Source organism: Protopterus annectens, chromosome 1.part2 (genome assembly GCF_019279795.1).
Source record: "Protopterus annectens isolate FY-2018-M chromosome 1.part2, PAN1.0, whole genome shotgun sequence".
In the NCBI taxonomy this organism is placed as follows: Eukaryota; Metazoa; Chordata; order Ceratodontiformes; family Protopteridae; genus Protopterus; species Protopterus annectens.
The window spans coordinates 1174852403-1174866882 of record NC_056727.1 but is presented as its reverse complement, the minus strand read 5'-3'; the positions used below and the strand labels follow the sequence as shown (position 1 = coordinate 1174866882).

General features: G+C 46.1%; 1 protein-coding gene across 1 annotated transcript in view; it reads right to left on the bottom strand.

Moving 5' to 3' along the window:
- PTK7 (protein tyrosine kinase 7 (inactive)) overlaps positions 1 to 14480 on the bottom strand; it is a 2009558-nt gene that overhangs the window by 36302 nt on the left and 1958776 nt on the right. The gene's annotated exons all lie outside the window — the stretch shown is intronic.

Sequence of the window (14480 nt, the reverse complement as noted above, 5' to 3'; positions counted from 1 at the left end):
TATATATATACAAGTATATACAAAAAAATACACCATAATAGATTCCCCCAGCTAGCTAAAAAAGGGGTAAACACCCTAGGAATACCACAGAGGGGTAGGAGGGAGGGTAAACCTGACTGCAGATGCATACCTATCGGACATCTACATTTATGGTAGGTACAAAACTGTACTATGTCCTTCAAGGATGCATCTGCAGTCATAACATATGGGTAGAATACCATAGCTAATCTGGGGGAGGAGGTACTAAGAAAAGGATGGTGTAGTTAAGATCCCCTGCAGGACTGCAGTAGCAAAGCCTGCTCTGGATCTGGAGTATAAAGGTAGATTGTAATGTTTGGTAAATGTATGCACGGAGCTCCAAGTAGCAGCTTCTAAAATGTCCTTGGCAGCCACCCCTCGTAGGAAGGCTGTATTTGCAGGAACTGACTTTCCATGAAAGGAGTAACAACATCGAATGCGATTTCCTATCCATTTTGAAATTGTCTGTTTGGAAATTGCTTTTCCTTGCACCCCAGCAGCATATGCTACCAATAGTTGGTCAGTTTTTCTGCTACTTTTAGTTCTGTCCAAGTAGTAGCGTAGTTGTCTGTGTATATCCAGGGTGTGCAGAAGTTTTTCCCCTCTATTCTGTGGATTTGGGAAGAACATAGGCAAGTGAATAGCTTGGTTCAAGGATACCCTAGATACCACCTTTGGCATAAAAGTAGGATTAGTTCTTAGTGTAACTCTGTCCTGATGGAAGATAAGAAATGGCTGCACTGCCATTAATGCTTGTAACTCAGATACTCTTCTTGCTGAAGTTATTGCCAGAAGGAATGCAGTTTTCCAAGACAGAAACTGGAGATCCGCTGATGCTGCTGGTTCAAAGGGAGGAAGTGTTAGTTTCTCCAAGACAAAGTTGAAATCCCAAGCAGGTAAAGGGGGTTTTCTTGGAGGTTTGATATTTTTGATCCCTCTCAGAAATTGCTTGAGTAGAGGGTGTGAGAAGATAGGTGGATCCAAATTGTATTCTGCTGAAATTGCTGAGGCATGAATCTTAATGGAAGAATAGGAAAGGCCATTGTGGAACAGTTCTGCTAAGTATTCCAGAATATGTGTCATGTTTGCCACTGTCACATCTAAGCCTTTTGATGTGTTCCAGATGAAAAATCTTTTCCATTTAGCTGAGTAGGTCTTCCTTGTGGAAGGCCGGCGAGCTTCCATGATAATGTCCTTCACTGTCTGTGATAAAACATTTTGTTTTGGTTTTAAGGGATTTTCCAGGCAGTTAGCTGCAATGTTTTTAAGTTGGGATGCATGATCTTGAAATTGTTCTGCGTCAGAAGAAGAGGCCATAGGGGGAGAGGCCATGGTTTTGCCTGTGACATGCTCCTCAATAGTGGATACCAGTGTTGCCTTGGCCAGTCTGGAGCTATCAGAATCACTCTTGGCTGTTCCTCCCTGATCTTCAGTAGAACCTTGTACATTAAAGGGAGAGGTGGGAAGGCATATACTTTTAGAGCTTTCCAGCTGAAAGAGAGAGAGTCCACCCTCCATGCTTGTGGTGGTATGTCCTTGAGCAGAATGTCTTCAGTTGATGGTTGAGGGGGGATGCGAATAGATCTATATTCGGCGTTCCCCATGCCTTTGTTATGAGTTGGAAGATGTCTGGGTGCAGCATCCATTCGTGTGCATCCCTGGTAGTTCTGCTTAAGCTGTCTGCCAGTGTATTTTCCTTTCCTGGCACGAACTGGGACTGCAGTTGGATATTGAGTTTCAGGCATAACTCCCATAGATTCATAGCCAGCCGGCATAGAGGGTAGGAGTGTGTGCCTCCCTGCTAGTTTATGTACCACATGACCGTGGTGTTGTCTGTCCTTATTAACAGGTGGCCTTGATGGAGGAAGGGTTTGAAAGCCTCGATTGCATGCATCACTGCCAGCATTTCCTTTTGGTTTATGTGCATGTGTATCTGTCTTTGAGACCATAGGCCTTGGATACATTTGTCCTCCATGTGTGCTCCCCATCCTCGGTCTGAAGCGTCCGTGGTGATGGTTTGTTTTGTTTTTGGTTTGTTGAAAGGCAACCCTCTGTTGGACTGGCAGGCCTGAGCCCACCACAGGAACTCCTTTTGAAGGCAAGGAATGATTGGTATCAAAGTTTTCAAACTGTGACTGTGTTGAGACCATACACTCCTTAGATACATTTGTAATTTTCTCATATGCAGCCTGGCCTGTGGTATCAGAATTATGCAGGATGCCATGTAACCCAGGGCCTGCAGGATTTTCCTTGCAGTAAGCTGAGCTTGTCTTGTCAGATTCATGAAGTAATCTGGAAGTTGTTTTTCTTCTGTGAGAAAAGCCATTTGGGTGGTTGTGTCTAGATCCGCACCCAGAAAGGTTATCCTTTGGGATGGAACCAGTCTTGACTTTTGGATGTTGACTGTGTATCCCAATGCCTGTAGTAGGCGGATGGCATAGGCCAAGTCTTTTATCAAATTTACCTTGTTGTCCGCTTGTATAAGGCAGTCGTCCAGATAGGGGTAGATTTGAATCCCCTGAAGTCTCCAGTGTGCAATTACTGATGCCAGGCATTTCGTGAATACTCTGGGCGCAGTAGATAAGCCGAAGGGCAATGCTGAGAATTGATAATGCTCTGATCCTGCAAGAAATCTGAGGTGTCTTCTGCAGTTTGGTCAAATAGGGACATGCAGGTATGCCTCCTTGAGATCTAGAGTCACCAGCCAAGACTCCTTGCCCAACATGGGAAGAAGTTGCTGTAGGGTCAGCATCTTGAATTTTGGCACAATGAGGAAAGTATTCAGTGCGGACAGGTCGAGAATAGGCCTCCATTGATTTTCTTTTCTTGGTACAAGGAATAGTCTGGAGTAAAATCATTGGCCTTGTTCTGAAAGTGGTACTTTTTCTATGGCTTTCATTTGAAGCAAGTTGTTGATCTGCTTTAAAGCCTCTGCCCTCTGATTTGGTGGTAGGTTTGACATTCCGTTTCTTTTTGGCAAAGTGTGGAAGTGGAACCTGTATCCTTTGTCTATTATTTGCAGTGTCCATGTGTCCCTTGTAATATAATGCCAATTTTTTGTGAATAAAGCAAGCTTTCCTTCAAGGGTGCTTCCAGTTGAGCCCTGGTGGGCGGAATCAGAGTAAAGTCATTGAGCCTGTCCTGGTGTAGTAGTTGTTGTTGCTGCTGTTGCACTACCTCTCTGGTTGGCAGGTTGCCACTGACGGCCTCTGTAAGAGCCTCTAGATTGGCCTCTGCCTCTGGGGCGTCTGTTCCTGCCTCTCTGGGCTCTGTCCGAGTCTGGAAAGGACCAATTCTTGGTAGGCCAGTTTCTGCTAAATCTCGGTGGTTGTACTTGTAGGAAATCCTTAACTGTTTGCACAGATTTTGCCTTTTCTTCATACTTTTTTAAAACCTCCTGAGCAGAGCAGCCAAATAAATTTTGTTTCTCCATTGGCGCATCCAGGAGTTTAGCTTTAACATGGTCTGGCAAAGATTGTTCCTTCAGCCAGGCATGCCTACGAATAACTGCCCCAGTCATAGCTGACCTAAATGAAGCCTCCAATGCATCATAACCACACTTTAAGAAATGATTACTAACCTGCTGTGAGTTGTGTACCAAATCCTGAAGGGATTTATGGTCAAGGGGCTCAGGAGAAGAAAGCTTCTTGTTCACTTCATCTAACAAATACTCTTGGTACTGTATCATATGAAATTGACAATTTAGAGCCCTGATGGAAAGAGTTGCAGAGGTATATACCTTCTTTCCCCATCTCTCTAAAGCTCTAGACTCTCTTTCAGAAGGTAGAGGATTTTTGGCAGTGACAGCCACAACCCCTTTAGGGCCCAGAGTAATAGTTTCTGGGTCGGCAGAATGGGCTTTATACAGATAGAAATGAGAATCCGGGACCCTGTAGTATCTATCAGGTTTGGCAGGGGCTGGGGTGAGAGTATCAGGGGCTGTACTGACATCATTGTACACATCATCAATTACATTCAGAACAGGAGGTATAGCTAAGGGCCTATGCTAAGGCAAGTGTAAAAAGGTCCTTAATCTTTTTCTAGAATCAGAGAATTCCTGACCCTGCCATTGAAAATGCTCTCTCATGGAGTGTAGAGTCTCACCAAAGGAAAACTCTTCAGGAGGGGAGGCCGAAGGGATAGATTCTTCAGCATCAGAATCCTCACAGGGCGAATAAGCCTCCTCCTGGTGGTCTGACAACTCAGAACCATCCGTGGACTCATCTGAAGAGTGTGGGTCAGAAGGCTCAGTCCTGGGCCTTTTGTCTGGTGGAGGGTGAGAGGCCCTGTCCGGGTGAGGTTGTGAACCTCTAATTAAAGAAATAAGGTCCTCTGCAAGGCTGAGGATCTGAGTACTAGAGGAAGGCCTCTGGGAGGTAGTCTTGGGAGGCAAAGCCTTAGAAAGTTTAGCAGCTTTAGCCCTGGAGAAGGCCTTAATGGACATGGAAGCAGGGGGCCTAGCTGCCCCACGTGCAGGAGTAGATATGTCCAAAGGAATGGTGTCGGACATATCCTGGACACTGGTTTCGGTAGGTAGCTCGGTAGCCGACTCAGCCGGGGCCTCCCGGGCCGCGGTGGTCGGTTGAGTGGATTTGGATGAAGGAATCTCCGAGGACTCAGTTTCGGCCGAAACCGAGACACTCGCGGTAGGCTTTACCGTGGTTTCAGCCGAAACCGCGGGCCGCAAGTGTCGGTCCTTGTCCTTCCGTTTTTTCACTAAATGTGATGTCAGAGTCTCCGACGGCATTTTATATGCAAAACTAGTGCCAAAAAATTCCTCTGCAAACTCTGACCGACGTCTAAGAGTTCGTCGGTTGAAGGAAGCACAGGCTGAACAGGACGATACGTCGTGGTCTGGGCCTAAGCAAGGAAGGCAGTAGGAATGGAAATCCTTATGAGGTATTTGTTTCCCACAAGTTAAACAATTATTTACTTTATCTGACATCGGCTGAGGCAAGAAAGAGTCCCCAACGAGGTACTTAGCTTTTTCGAAGTCTTCGGTAGCTGAAATCACTGGATCTGACCGACCGGCACTTGCGAACAGCTTCTGCTTCGGGCACCGCGCGGAAAGACAGACTTGGGAAAATGGCGTCGGCTGATGCTTTTATACCCCAGACGCTCTGACGTCGGGGAAGGTGCGACATCAGCCGAGGCCAGACCCAGACTTTGGAATCCGGCCGACCAAAGGGCTGCCTGAGGCAGGACAACCCATATGTTATGACTGCAGATGCATCCTTGAAGGACATCCTATCCACTCTCCTTGGGACCTTAATTTTTTGTTTTGTAAAAATTGACTCTGGCTCCTTTTGGGCCTGCAGATTCTGCTTCTTTACAAAACGAAAGACTGTTTTGCTGCTGGCTCTTACTTCTGCTTGGAGGATTTCTGAGCTTCAGGCCTTATAACCATTCCTCCTTTTTGGGTTTTTCACAGGGACGTGGTGTCCCTTCATACTAATCCTTTTTTTTTTTTAAGCCCAGTCGGTACAACTCCCTTCCTTTTTCCCTTCTCCTCAGTCTGCTAGTGAGAGGTTCCTGCATATCTTGGATTTGCACAGACAGCTCAAGTATTATTTGGATAAAACTAAGGTCATTCATAAGTCTGGTCAGCTTGTTTCCCTTCATCCGGGACATTGGATTTGGCTGTTTCGAAGCAAACCATCTCCTATTGGATTTCTAAGGCCATTTGCTTTTGTTATACTTTTCATGGCAAATCTGTCTACTTCTGTTAGACCTCATTCCACTAGCTGTTGCTTGTGCTGGTGCCTTATTCATGGGGTTGATAAATTATATCCTTGAAGCTGCTACTTGGTGTTCAATGCATATCTTTACTAAGCATTACAAGCTGGATATGGTTTCTAGGGCCAGAGCAGGTTTTACTGAAACCATTTTATTTGGGTTTGTTAAGGGTTCTTCCCAGCCTTCCACTTCCCATTCTGTTTCTTCAGCTTTTTTACTCTCCCTTCTGTTTAGGATACTGCAACAGAAGGACACAAGTAAAACTGTGCAAAATCTTACCATAACAGTAAATGTCCTCTTCACTGCTGTAAGTATTTGCTCCCTCCCTCCATCTCATTAGTTCTGTTTTTTTTTTTTTTGCTTTTGATTCCCTTCTGAGGATTTCTCCTTTTTCTTCTGTATTTTTTTCCCTTCTCGATGTGCATGGACTCCTTTGTCCTATGGAGACTGTTCTCTTTGGGGCAATTCAGGTCTAGGTTGTTGTGCCAGTATGTCCCAATTGTGCCCTATGTTCTGGGTGGGGAGCATAATCTGACATATAGCACATACAAGATCATTAGGCTTCTGTATACTGGTCCAGCATCGGGCTGCCCTGGGTAGGAGATCCCTTCTGTTTAGTATACTGTAACAGTGAAGAGAAGGACAGCTGCTGTTATGGTAAAATTTTACACAAAGTACAGTTGTGCACACTTACCATAAATGTAGATGTTCGAGTGTATTCACTGTTGCAGTCATCACACTTGGGTTATCCTGCCAGGGGTAGCCCTCACCAGAGGCTTAGCATTTCTGAGTCTGTTGCTGTCACTCCAGAACTGACGTCAGGTCATCAGTGGTATAAAAACAGGCAGCCGATGCCATTAACATCAGTTTTTCTTGCCCCAAATGTCAGGAGCCCCCAAATAGGGAGCTAGGTTATGGTGGAAGAACACCACCAGTAGAAAGTAAATACCAAAAATTCCCTGTAAGGAGAGAGAGAGAGAGAGAGAGAGAGAGAGAAAGACAAGGGGGATAGAGGGTGGGGAAACCAGGACTGGAACATGTTCTTCGTGTTTCACTGTTGCAGTCATTACACTTGGGTTGATTCCCAAAGCTGAAGAAAAGGGTGGACACTGTCAAGAAGACTGTGGGCTGGCTATGATGCTCTGCAAGTCTGCGGTGGCAAAGCCTGCCCTGGATTTGCAGAAGATAGGCAGGTAGTAATGCTTGGTGAAGGTATGAATAGAAGTCCATGTTGCAGCCTCCAGTATGTCTCTGGTGGGGATCCCTCTGAGAAACGCTGAAGAGGTGGAGGTTGCCCTGGTGGAATGCATCCTGATCCCCTTAGGAGGCAGTTTTCTGTGCAGAAATGCATGCAGTGTGCTATCCATTTGGAGATTGTTTGGATATGGCCTTGCCCTCTGCCCCTGCTGCGAAGATGACTAGCAATTGGTCAGTTTTTCTAAATTATTTAGTCCTATCCAGATAGAATCTGAGCTGTCTGTGCACATCTAGAGAGTGCATAATCCTTTCCCCCTTGTTCTGTGGGTTAGGGAAAAAGTGGGCAAATGAATGGATTGGTTGAGAGCCACACTGGACACCACTTTAGGCATGAAGGATGAGTTAGTCCAGAGGGAGACCCTGTCAGCATGGAAAATTAGCTCTACAGCCATGAGTGCTTGCAGCTCTGAAACTCTTCTAGCTGAAGTGATGGCCAGAAGCAAGGCTATTTTCAAAGAGAGGAACTTTAACTCTGCTGAAGGTGTAGGCTCAAAAGGGGGTAGGGTGAGCTTTTCCAACACCAAGTTAAGGTCCCAGGCTGGGGTAGGAGCTCTTCTGGGTGGCCTTAAGTTAGCCCCTCTTAGGAACTGTTTGATGAGAGGTTTTGAGAAGAGAGGTGGCGCTGTGCTGCAGTGAGCAGAGATGGCAGAGGCATGAATTTTAATAAAAGAGAAGGTAGACCCCTGTGTAGTAGGTCTGCTATGTAATCCAGGATGAGAGGGAGGGAGGGCTGTGCTGTTTCGGCTCCCCTGGATCCAGGTGCAAAACCTTTTCCACTTGTCAGCATAGGATTTTCTAATGCTGGGGCGTCTGGCCTCATGCATAAAATCCAGGACTTGTTTGCTTAGGCTGGCATCTTGAAGAGAGGTCAGGGAATAAAGCCAGGCTGCCAGGTTCAGGGTCTGTAATTGTGGATGCATGAATTCTCCATTCTTCTGGGTCAGGAATGTTGGGATCTGAGGTAGGTGCCATGGTGACAAGGGTGACAGGCTGTGCAGCAGTGGGTACCAGTGCTGGCATGGCCAGTATAGGGCAGTCAAGATTGCCCTTGTTTTTTCCTCCCTTACTTTGAGCAGCACCCTTGAAATGAGTGGTAGAGGGGGAAATGCATAGATAGAGAGGTTTACCCACTGGAAGGATACAGCATCCACTTTCCAGGCTTTGCTGTGAGGTCCCCTGGTGCAAAATTTGCTGAGCTGACGATTGGAGTGGGAGGCGAAGAGGTCCACCTTCGGGGTTCCCCATTTCTGGGATACAGGGTTGAAGGTTCTGTGGTCTAGCTGCCACTCGTGTGGGTCTAGCAGGTTTCCTGCTTAAGATGTCTGCCAGAAAATTTAGGGAGCCTGGCAGGAATTGTGCTAGCAGGTGTATTTGCATGGCTGAGGCCGTGTGCCAAAGGGTCATGGCAAGCCTGCAGACAGGATAAGAGTGAGTCCCTCCCTGCCTATTGATATACCACATCACTGTGGTATCTGTTTTGATCACTAGAGGCCCCGGGGAGAGAAGGGGTCTGAAAGCTGTCAGGGCATGCTGAACAGCTAGCATCTCTTTTTGGCTGATGTGCAAATGTATTTGATTTGGGCTCCAATGGCCCTGAATGCACCTAACGTCCAGATGTGCACCCCAGGCATAGTGTGAAATGTCTGTGTTGAGGGTCTGGGCGGCATGGGGTTGTGAGAAAGGAAGTCCCTTGTTGTGGTTGCATGCTGCTCCCCACCAAAGAAAATCTTTTCTTAGGGTATCATAGGTATGATAGTTCCTAGGTCTTGAGAGTGTTGACACCGAAGGCTTTTTAGGTACCACTGTAGTTTCCTCATAAGCAGTCTGGCATATGGAATGAGTAGAATGCAGGAGGCAATGAACCCTAGAGCTTGCAGGATTTTCCTTGTGGATAACTGGATTCTGGTGGCTAGTTGAGAGAAGTAGCCTGTCAGGAAGGCTTGTTTTTCTGGCATAAGGAAAGTCATCTGGGATGCTGTGTCTAGGCTTGCTTTTTTGTGTGGGGACTAGTTTTGATTTCTTTTCATTGATAGAATACCCCAGGGAGGTCAGTAGGTACTTTACAAAGGTCAGGTGCTGTAACAGCTTTTCCTGTGTGCCTGAATCAGGCAATTGTAGGGGGAAATTTGAATATTCTTGTGTCTGCAAAAGGCAACGGCTGGAGCCAGGCATTTTGTGAAAACTCTGGCAGCAGTGGATAAGCCAAAGGGAAATGCAGAGAATTGAAAGTGCATAGATCCTGCCCTGAAATGTAAATATTTCCTGCAAGATTCCCTGATTGGGATGTGTAGGTAGAGGCCTCTTTTAGGTCTAGGGTGGCTAACCAAGCATCCTTGGAAAGCATCGGAAGAAGCTGCTGGAGGGTGAGCATTCTGAATTTTGGTTATCACCAGAAAGGTGTTTAGAATGGATAGATCGTGGATTGGGCGCCAGGTGCCCTCGTTTCTGGGTACCAGAAAGAGTCTGGAATGAAAACCTTGGCCTATCTGGTCTGCAGGAACATGCTGTATTGCTCTCATGGAGAGCAGGGAAAGGACTTGTTTCTTGGCCTCTGCCCACAGGTTTGGAGGAAGGTCTGGGAACCCTTTTGAGGTTGGCAGTGTGTGGAAATAAAATTTGTATATCTGGGACACTATGTTGAGGACCCATCGGTCACTGGTAATAAGAGACCCAGTTGTTTGCATGGAAGGAAAGTTTTCCTCCTAGAGCCACAATCAGGTGGGCAGGGGTAAGGGATGAAGGTGTAAAGTCATTGTGAGTTCTTACCATAAGAGGGTGGCTTAGCACTCCCTGTTTTTGAAGTGGGGGAACTCCATTGCTTAGATAATGTAGTTGTGTACACTTACCATAAATGTAGATGTTGGAGTGTACTTACTGTTGCAGTCATCACACTTGGGTTATCTGCCTGCAGGTAGCCCTCAGTTGGCCCGGATACCACAGACTTAGTATTTCTGCGTCGGATGCTGTTGCTCCAGGACTGACGTCAGGTCATCAGGGGTATAAAAGCAGGCAGCCGACACCATTACATCAGTTTTTTCTTGCTCCAAATGTCAGGAGCCCCCCAAATAGGGAGCTAAGTTATGGTGGGGAAAACACTACCAGTAAAAAGTAAACATCAATACCCCTGAAAGGGGTGAGTAATAGCCATAGAGAGGAGAGAGACAAAAGAAACCAGGGGGCTGGAGGGAGAGAAACTAGGGGGGCTGGAGGGAGAGAAACCAGGGGGCTGGAGGGAGAGAAACCAGGACTGCAACAGTGAATACACTCGGAACATCTACATTTATGGTAAGTGTACACAACTGTACTATGTTCTTCGTGTTTCACTGTTGCAGTCTTCACACTTGGGTGGATTCCCAAAGCTGAAGAAAGGTGGAGGCAGTCAAGAAGAGTTTGAGCTGGCTTGTATGCCTTGCAGGACTGCTGTTGCAAAACCTGCTCTGGATTTGGAAAAGATAGGCAGGTGGTAATGCTTGGTGAAGTTGTGTACAGAACTCCAGGTAGCAGCTTCTAGGATGTCCCTGGTAGGGACTCCCCTGAGAAATGCTGTAGAGGTAGAAGTTGCCCTAGTAGAATGTGTTCTGACCCCCTGAGGTGTTGGTTTCCCATGGTGCTTGTAGAAGAAATGGATGCAGTGTGCTATCCATTTGGAAACTGTTTGTTTTGAAATGGCCTTGCCCTCTGCCCCTGTTGCAAAGCTGACTAGTAACTGGTCATATTTTCTGAAGGGCTTAGTCCTATCAAGGTAGAATCTCAGCTGTCTGCGCACGTTCAAGGAGTGCAGGATCCTTTCCCATTTATTCTGAGGATTAGGGAAGAAAGTTGGCAAATGGGTGGATTGGTTTAGAGTCACACTGGATACCACTTTAGGTATACAGGAAGAGTTAGTCATGAGGGAAACCCTGTCAGCATGGAAAATAATGAGTTCCACAGCCGTAAGTGCTTGTAGCTCAGAAGTTTTCCAGTACAAAGTTAAGGTCCCAAGAAGGGGTGGGTGCTCTCCTAGGCGGCCTTAAGTTGTTTGCCCCTCTCAGGAATTGTTTGATAAGAGGGTGCAAGAAGAGAGGTGGCTCCATGTTATAATGAGCCGAAATTGCTGAGACATGTATCTTAATGGAGGACAAAGACAGGCCTCTGTGGAGTAGATCTGCTAAGTAATCCAGGATTAAAGGCAGGGAGGGCAGAGTTGTGTCCTCTTCTTTAGATTGAATCCAGGAGCAGTACCTTTTCCACTTATTAGCAGAGGATTTTCTTGAACTGGGTCTTCTGGCTTCAAGAATGATGTGCAGCACCTGTTTGCTTAGGGTTGCTGGGGGAGAAAATTCAAGGAATAAGCCAGGCTGCAAGATTTAGGGTTTGCAGTTGTGGATGCAAAATCTGTCCCTCCTGCTGAGAGAGGAGGATTGGGTTCTGTTGTAGGTGCCAGGGTGGCACCGGTGAAAGGCTGTGCAGGAGTGGGTACCAGTTCCGGACAATCAGAATTGTCCTTGGTCTGTCCTGTCTTATCCTGAGAGAAGGGGGAAAGGCATAGATTGAGAGTGAGAGAGAATTTGTTTAAGGTCATTGGCTGACTGAGGTCACCTGGACTACAGCTTGGACTAAGCACCTCATTTGTTCTTTTGAGCTTTTTTTCTGAAAAGTTGTCTCAGGTTTCAACTTTCTGTTACCCAAGTAGTTAAGTTGTGTTTCTGCCATTTCACACTGAGCTAATTGAAGGAAGGACACTGAGCAAACTCGGAACTATAATATATAACATTAAGTATCCTGTTTTTTGCTTATTTTGTTCTTTCTTTGTTAATTATAGCACTTTGTGTACTGTATATTTTTCTAGCTAGTTTCACTGTGTATTAACTGGAAAATGTCCACTTTTATTAAGCATCTGTTGGGTTGTTTGTTTCTGATAACTTGTTGCAGTTAAACTCTTTTTCTAGAGGCTCCTTTAGCTGTTTAAAACTTTCATTTAAAGGCTCACTGCTGTTTTTCTGCTGTGAGAAACATTTCTGCAGTTTGTTGGCTTTGCAGTTGCCCACCCCTAGTGTAAATTTGATCTGGGACCCTCCTCCTAGTCTAGTGTCATTACCTCATTCTACCCAGTACAGGGAGAACATTTGAGAAGGCCGATCAGCTTAGTTTCTGCTACTCCTTTCTCTCTTTCCACTACAAAAAAAAAATTCTAAGCTTGTTTCCTGCCTTTCCTGTGGGTAGTCTAGCCTGGATATAGATTTGCTGTGTCCAGGACTATTTGTAGGCTTCTAGGCCCCCAAGCTTTTCTGTGTTGGAAGGAAGCCTTCTAGCTTAATTTTGTTTCTTAGAACTAGCCAGTGTTTTGTTTCAGCACTTGTTCAGAACTTACTGTAAGCACTAAATAAGCTACAAATTACTACAGCACTCAACTTTCCTCACTGTCTAGAGAAAAACAGTTTATAGTACTTAACAAATAAGCACCTATCCAGGCATGTCTAAGGGTCAGCCCCCGGTGTTTTCTCCCGTCTACCTGATGAATCTGGGCATCTTGGGGCAATGCAGTAATTGCCTCATGTACACAGACAACCCTCTCCTCCTGCCACCCAACACTACAACCTGAGAGAGATGCACTTATATAGCCAAACTGGAAGCAAAGCTCTCTTCACCCAAGACTGGATTAGACAGTCAAGAGGAGAAGGTAAGCACTTGCACCACACCACACTCAGCACATAGTCCCTCAAAACCTACACCACCAAAACATACGCATAGAAACACAAAACACACTCCTACATTCGTGGAGGATCTCAGTAAAAACCTGCCCAAGCAACAGGGACCTCCAAAGCAGAAACACAAGCAACCTCCACCCCCAACACAACCCAAATGACACATAGCCCACAAACTCAGTGTGCCACTCATCCAGAGCCCATAAGGCATACCAACGTACCCAACACTCTAGTCATAGGTGAGTCTATAGTCAGGCACACTGATGTCCCACTCACCAGGCTAAACAAGGAGAAAGTTACTGTCAGCTGCCTGTCGGGTGCCAGGATCCGCCACATAACGCATGCACTCAGGTCACTCCACAACAAGTACAAATATGACTCTGTCATTGTCCATGTTGGTGTGAATGACCTGAGATGTGCCTCCTTGGACTACATGAAAAGGGACATGGAGGAGCTGTCCGATCTTGTAGCCCAGGCAGGTATGACCCTAGCCCTGAGCAACATCCTGCCATCGCCCAGAATGATACCACAGTACAAGGACAAAATGATTGACTTCAACAATTGGCTAAGCTTCTGGTGTCATTCTAAGGGGATCCAGTATCTGTCTGCCTGGGATGACATGATCGACAAGCCACGATGCTTTGCCAGAGATGGCCTGCACCTGTCGTCCCTGGGATTCCGGATACTGGCTAAGGCTCTAGCCACCCCTATAGTGCCTTTTTTAGGCAAGGTTCAAATGACAAATTCACCACCCTAACAGGTACAGGCAAGAAGAATCTGAGGGTATTGCTACTCAATGCTAGAAGTCTAAACCTCAAAATGCACTCTCTTGAGGCACTCCTTAAAATGGAGAACATCGACATCTGTGTAGTGACAGAGACCTGGTTCAAGGCTCCAGATAGTACCCCTGCATTACCAAGCTATAATTCATACCACACCTTTTGGCCACCTAACCTGGACTGAAACACTAAAGGCGGAGGCATGTCCATATTCATTAAGGATATCCACACCTTCAGGCTAGTTGCTCAGCATAATGCATCCGAAATCATCCAAGTGCAACTAACTCTGGGCAAGACCGCAATCCAAATTGTAGCTTGCTACAGATCCTCCACCATGCCCCAGGATTCCCACTCCTCATTTCTTAATACACTGGAAAATATTAGAGTACAACCTGACACCCTAATAATGGGCGATTTCAACTACCTTACCATTAACTGGGAAAACTACTCATGTACCAACTCTTGTGCTCAAAGTTTTCTGGAATTCATAAATTCCAATGTCATGGATCAACTTATCCACACCCCCACCAGGGGCAGCAATATCCTAGACCTGGTTATTACCAACATGGGCAACTGGTGCTCCACACCAGAGGTCAATTCCTCATTGGTCAGATCTGACCACAAGCTAATCACCCTAGACATCCACATCCCTCCCCCACACCCCATTAGGGAAACCACAGTAAAAAATTTCTCCAAAGCCAACTTCACGCTTCTCAAGACAGAAGTGGCAGACTTCACGACACCCATGCTGATGGACAATAGAGGTATGACTGCTGAATCCTACACAAATGCACTTTATAAGCACTGACACGAGTGCATGGATAGTGCAATCCCTAACAGAACCAAGATGCTATCCTCCAAAAAAAGGAGGCCAAACTGGTTGTCCCCTGCCATAAACAAACTCTACAACAGAAGAAAAACTGTTGCAAAAAAGAGTAAAATCCCATGATTGGAGAAACTCCCTGGTCAGCCTCAGTAAGAAGCTGAGATCCCTCATAAAATCCTC